The 6,471-nt window shown below is 44.0% G+C and overlaps 1 long non-coding RNA gene across 1 annotated transcript; it reads right to left on the bottom strand.

The window, feature by feature from the left end:
* Window positions 1-692: 692 nt before the first annotated feature.
* On the bottom strand, window positions 693-5,710 carry LOC107052121. The gene is made up of 2 exons (XR_005861228.2): window positions 1,785-5,710; window positions 693-1,423 (listed from the first exon to the last, which is right to left on the bottom strand). It is a non-coding gene; the product is annotated as an uncharacterized LOC107052121 (long non-coding RNA).
* Between the last annotated feature and the right edge of the window lie 761 nt (window positions 5,711-6,471).

Here is a 6,471-nt window from a genome sequence, read left to right as displayed (position 1 = left end):
GCAGGCGCGCGCACTCCTGCGGGCGGCGCCAAGCAGCGGCGCACGCTGCTGACGTCACGGCCCCCCCATGCGCGGGGCGGGGAGCGCCCAGCGCGCAGGCGCGAGGCGGGGCCGAACTGGCAGTTGGGCGCGCGCCCGGCCCGCCGCGAGCGGGGTTGTGAGGCGGGGAGGTGTCGGGCGCCATCTTGGCCTAGGCGGGCCGGGCCCGCGGGCCACCATCTTGCGGGCAGGACGGCTACTGCGGTCTGGGCAGCGCCTCCCCTGCGGTGTACAAAGGTGGCGGGCTCGTTCCCTTTGTCCCTTCTCCGCTGGCGTGCGTCAGCGCACCGTCAGACGCTTGTCCCGGCAGCCCGGCTGCCTCCTCGCGGGCCGCCTCCAAGCCCAGACAAAGCCCCTGAGAGAGCGGCAGAAAGGAGAGCTTTCTCACGGTGTCTCACGGGCGCGTACGGCAGCTTTACGCCTGCGGGGTGACGGCAGCGCCTGAGGTGGCAGAAAGCATGCTGCCCAGAGAGCTGCTCTGGGGCAATTTGCAGTCAGAAACATTGCAGTAAGTAGTGCGAGGGCAACACCGATCTCATCCGTCCTTAAATGACTTCGCAAATAGCGTGTTTTTAACTCGAGTTTACTTTGACGTGAAGTACACACGCAGGGTGTTACTCGGAGTTGCAGGGCAAAGTCAGGAAGGCAGTAAGTCAGAGCAGGACTTCAAGGTGTTTTATTCTAACAACAACAACAAAAAAATTAACAGTGGAATGAGATCTTGAGGGACAACGTCATGAAGCAGGCTGTCCTGTAGGGGCAGCGGGCTGCGCTGTGCTGCAGGAGGGTAACTAGAGAAAAAGGAGACCGCCACATCAATTCCTCTCAGCATTTCGTATTCAGTAATACACAAAGACAGAGCTGCCTCGGAGCTCACACAGAAGTTTAAATGCTTTAAATTTTAATTTTAAACATATTTTAATAAATTTTAATAAATTTTTTTAAGTATTTCTGCATTATAAATGTTACTTATGTTTCTTCCTGATATAACTACATCAAATGCAGTTGTGCTTTGGCTAATAATCTGTAGCCTACGACACTAAAACAGGATTTAGGAGGTTAGAAGGGTTCTCTTTGATGCTATAAATGGAGAGGACAGCGGCAACGTTTTATTAAGGGAGAAAATTGTCAGCAAGTATCAGGATGTTACAATGTAGCTCTATTCTTCAGCCCTTGAGGCCAGGGTCTTTCAATCTGGAGTTGCCTAACTCTTCGTGATGCTCCCAGAGAAAACCGTAGAAGCTCATAGGAAAACCTTAAGTAGAACTTCATGTACTTTCTCCTTTCCGTGTATACGTATTGCAGCCATAGCTGGCAAATACTGCCATTGCCCTGTAGAGTACACTCATGGCTCCTTTTGATTTCCTTGGGTTCTGCATCCTCCCTGCAATATAAACCATGCTGTTATGACAAGGAACAGTTTAAAGGGGAAACAGTGGGGAAAAAAAAAAAAACCTAGTCCTTCTAGTTTTTTTGTTTGTTTGTTTTTAAGGAAGAAAGGCACAAACAACAACAAAAAAGCACCCATAAAACAACAACAAAACTCAGGCTTAAGTGAATGTCCTGTGTTCTGTGTTCTTTTCCCCAAGCCCTAAATATCTTTCAAGTACACTGGGCAACTCAGACAAAATTGATACAGGAACAGAACTCTGGAAAGTATGACTGTTCTACAAGTTAGTTTAACTGGGCAAATTGAGAGAAAAAAAAAAAAGAGAAATCAGAAGGTAAAAAGCTGTAACATGTACCTGGCATCCAGCATTCCTGGTGGTTACGGAAATCTGTAAGAGCAAGCTAGGGATACTGTGGAGAGAAAAGATGATTTGTAGATACTATAATTAAAGAGCTTTCTGTGTGTTCTGGCACGAACACCACATTTAACGAGGATGAATGCAGAAGACCAAAGGAAATAACTGTGGTATCAGGAAATACATAGCAGTAAAATCTTTGGGTGCAAATAGTTATTATTTGGGATCCCTGGTCTTTAATACTCAGCTGCCTAGCTTTGTCCAGGGGAGCTGTGAAGGTGGTCTGTGCTACCATCCACAAGTGAGGTTTTTTGGAAGAAAACATATATATCCTTTTTTAACAGACATTCATTTGGTAGTAAATGAAACACTTACTGCAAAGCGTTTGAAACTAACAGCTTTCTGGTTGTAGTTCTTCAGAATCCATGACTAGAAGAGCTCTCAGAAACAACACCTCTTTGTATGTCACAGCACAGTCACTGAATTAAATACACCTTCCACTGTGGCAACAGCCAGGCAGCCTTACTGATTCAGCAGTATAGAAGGAACAACCGATGCACCAAAAATCATAAACACCCAAGTGGAAGCATGCTAATTGAGTACTGAGCGTAACCAGAGCAGATTTAGATGTGGATATCACAGGTCTCTATTGAGCATGCTGGTTCAAAACCCTCACATGTGGCTTGCTTTGAGACAGAGGGGTTTCCCCATCAGCCCAGGGACTGCAAGAAAGTGCTGGTTCTGCATATGGTGTAAGTTCTACACCTGCACTGATGTTAATATCTATCAACACTTGCCACGCTGTATCTGTTGTTTAGCGAAGAATCGCACCTGCAACTGAAGACACACATACACAAATAAGTCCTATAATTCACATTAGAGATACAAACATTTGACAATGTGAATTTGACAACAGTGAAACAAACAAATGACTCCAACTTCAGATCTCTGAGAAGCTGAAGCCACAGAAAAATAAGAATATACTTGTCATTAAGTAGATCCTTACCGTCTTCAAAGCACCCCTGAGGTATCTCCTTACTGTGACTGTATCATGAGCTTACCACAAAACAGAACGCTTGCTGCAGGGCTTTTGCTGTCTAATGGAGTGACTGGGTATCAGCTGCAAACAGTAACTGTCGTTGCCTTGAGAAATAAGTTACACCTGACAGCCTTGGGAAAGCAGAAGTCCTATTTTTAAATAAAATGAAACAATAAACTATTATAATACTTCATCCTTCTTTTGAAAATATGAGCAGGGGTGAGGTTGTTGTAAGGACATGATAAACCATGTGCTTCAGAGGCACTACCTACACTACCACAGGCTGCTTCAGTATTACTCTATAATAAATCACTCTACATTATTGATACTTTATAGACTTACATGCCATAATAAATACGTTATGGCTGATCAGTTGTTAAACAGTGAACTTCATAAAAAATAACTTAATAATCACATACTTATCAACCAGCTGTCACTACGCAGCAGCATCAGGTATACTGTGATATTTTCCTGCATCATGTAGAACTAACCTGAGATACTTCAGATACATGTTGTGGAAAAAAAAAAAAAAAACATTGAAGGAGATGTGCAAGTGGCTTATCTTTGGTCAGAAAAATAATCAGTTTTGACTGTATCTGTACGATGTAGTTAGAAGAACTGAACATTTTTACCTTTTCAGATATCCAGTAATATCTGATGGTAACAGGTCAGTTAATTCAGCTTTGTTAGTGCTCAAATCACCTGTTGTAGTCTTTCCTTGGGATCTCATATGCACTGAAGCTTTATGTTTCCCCAAGCACGTGATTCATTCACTACTGTAAGTTATTATATGCTGCCATAGAAAGGATTTGACAAAGGTGTTTCTGAACTGGCATGACCCCTCAAAAACATGGGTGGGACATCATCAAGTTAAATCAACCTGGCTGGGTTTACTGGATTGCAGATAACATTCTGTATGTGTTTGTTTTTATTTAAAGAGTCCCAAGGCAAGGAGAAAAAGGTTTTTATGGCCTATTGCACTGGGACAAAGTTAAAGAAGTTGAGAACAGATTTCTGACAAAGTGTGAATTACTATAGATGTGCTGTAGTAATATGGATTGGTACAGATAAATAAAGCAACTTCTAATTATTTTGAAGTTAACGCACACCAGGAGCACAGGGATCATCACACACAATGCATTTAACCAGTCAAGTTCGCTGCCTGAGGGAATGGGCAGTACATCAGTAAAATTACTAGAGGTCATATTTTCAGGGAGCTCAAAGAAGAGAATCTTGTCTCTTGGTCCTCATTTATTCATGTTGCCAAAGCAGTAGGAGGTGACAGTCTGTAAAAAGTCCACCTTCTAGAATTAGGACTACTACTGAACGGCTTGTTTGTAAATCTGGTGCGAATATTCATCATTCTGAGTTAAGAAATGACTCATAGAAGTCTTAAAGTACCGAGAAAGGCCAGCACAATGCTGGTTTTCTACCACATCTCACCTGCAACATGCTTCTGGGAAGAAAACCCTCTAACTCCCCTGTTGTTAGACACTGAACTTAGAAGGTAAATGCAATGACTGCCTTTCCCAGGCATGAGTAAGAAAACAAAACAACCCCCTCCTTTTGTTAAGGCTGGTTGTTGTTAATATCTATAATTTAGCCTCAGTGGAGTGTCCGGCATCACTCCTGGCGCAGGGGGCTATAGCATAATTTTGCTGAGGAAACCCAGTCAGCTTTGCAGGTACTACCTAGAATTCTCTCAGGTGGGCATATAAGGGCTGCTGAAAGTTTCCAGATTTATTTAAAGGGTAGAACACAGTTCTCAACACTTCACCCTGCAACGTGTGCGATACAGTTCATACAGATAGTTTCCCAAGATACATCACAACAGGTTTGTTATTGTTGCTATGATAGATAAGGGAAATAAAACTAGGGATGCAAACAAGGCTGGCTCCATTCACAAACACGCTTAACAGAGCTGAAGCCATTTCCATTGCGCCATAGCCATGTCCACAGCTGGAGTTAAATTATGAAATGATAACATTCAGAGCAACGGTGCTGTTTATTTTCTTAAAAATAATTGAAATCAGGTAAAAATGATGTATAAAAATCAGTTCATTAATGTGGTAGTGCTGCCCCCAGGAAGAAGGGGGCTCTTCAGATGGAAGTGCAGAATGCCTTTTACAGAGCCGCTGCAGTGTGGCAGTGGTAGCGCAGGGGAGGTGCTATTCAACAGAGCCCAGCTGTTACCGAAACCATAGCTGCTGGCTGCCGCTGTGGTTACATAAATACTGTAAGCTGAAGCCATACATAAATCTGGACTGGAGAAGAAACATGTTTCTGCAACAATAAGAAAAGGGAACTCAACACTTAGAGGGTGTCCTGAGGAAATGAGAGGAGCGAGCAGATTGACAGCAGTGGCTGGGTGAAGTGCAGCTGAAATGCCAACTCTGTGCCGCGTTAGGAGGGCGGCTCACCAGCAGCCCAGTGGCTGCTGCATTGCTATTTCAGTGCAGCTGCTTTGCCAGTCCATGAGAGGCTACGGTTCATTCAGCTGAACCAATGCTTGATCAGTTATCTCATATAAGCAACTAAATATCTTCTCCCAATATTTTCCTTCTGAACAACCCCATCTGCCACTTCAAAATTAAAACAAAGCAAACAGTGTCCCTACGATGGAAAAGATGCATTAGAAGGACACTTTTGAAAGTTGTTTTGGATAATTGTAGTTAGTGCTGAAATTCTAGAGAAACACGTGCTTGCAAAAGGGGAAAACCTCTTTCAGAAAAGCATAGCCACGTCTTTTAAGAGTAGGGTAACGTCTTAACTAAAGTCAAACCTTTTATGACTTGCTTTATATTTAACTTGTTAACATTTGACTTCAATGAGAAACACTCACCTGCCAGTACTGCCCGCAGTGTTTAGCCTCCTCCCACAGCAGGACAAAAGCCTTTGACCTGAAGGACAGGCAGACATGGAGTGGTGCAGCACAGTAGAGATTCAGAGGTTTAACTCGCTATGGGCCACACGGGCTGCAACTCACAGGAAGAACAGCAAACATGCTCAGAACTTGCTTGTGCAGCACCAGCTCCCAGCAGCACCTCCTTCAGTATGAGGGAGCAAAGGAGAAGGACTTAGGCTCCGGTTTGCACTCAGATTGCTCAGGCAGTAGACATTTCATTCAAAGGGAATGCTTGCCTGCTGTACTCCTTGGCGAGATACAAAAACTCTGGCACTTGCAAGGCTTGCTGATGTGCCCTTAGCAAAGAGAAGTCTTCCTCCTTTTATTTTTTCCCTTGACTACATTGCTAGCCAGCTCTCCCAAGAGCCGCAGCCTGTGGTGAGGGTGGTTAAGTGGTGGCACACCTGTGCCACTTACAGCCTCTTGCCCTCTGTGAAGAGAGTAATTTACAACAGCCCAACAGATCTCACCCTTTGGAATTCAGAGCAGCTGTGACTCAGATTGATCCTAACAAGGCTTCCTGCTATGAGGGAAGAGAGTTAGAGTCTGCCATAGAAGTACAGGATTAATGCTTCATTTTCCTGAAGGGATTTTTCAGATGAAGGGAGTCAGAGTCGTCACTGTGCAAAAACAGAAGCTGAGGTTTGGTTTTGTTCCCACATGCTATGGGTGGAAGCTGTGTTTTAAGATCTCTGTAGTTAATATGCTCTATATCCCAAAGAAAGTTAGCTCTAACAGGAAAC

The sequence above is a fragment of the Gallus gallus genome, chromosome 6, assembly GCF_016699485.2.
Source record: "Gallus gallus isolate bGalGal1 chromosome 6, bGalGal1.mat.broiler.GRCg7b, whole genome shotgun sequence".
In the NCBI taxonomy this organism is placed as follows: domain Eukaryota; kingdom Metazoa; phylum Chordata; class Aves; order Galliformes; family Phasianidae; genus Gallus; species Gallus gallus.
Note: the sequence above shows the minus strand (reverse complement) of the source record. Positions and strands in the feature narration are given on the sequence as shown.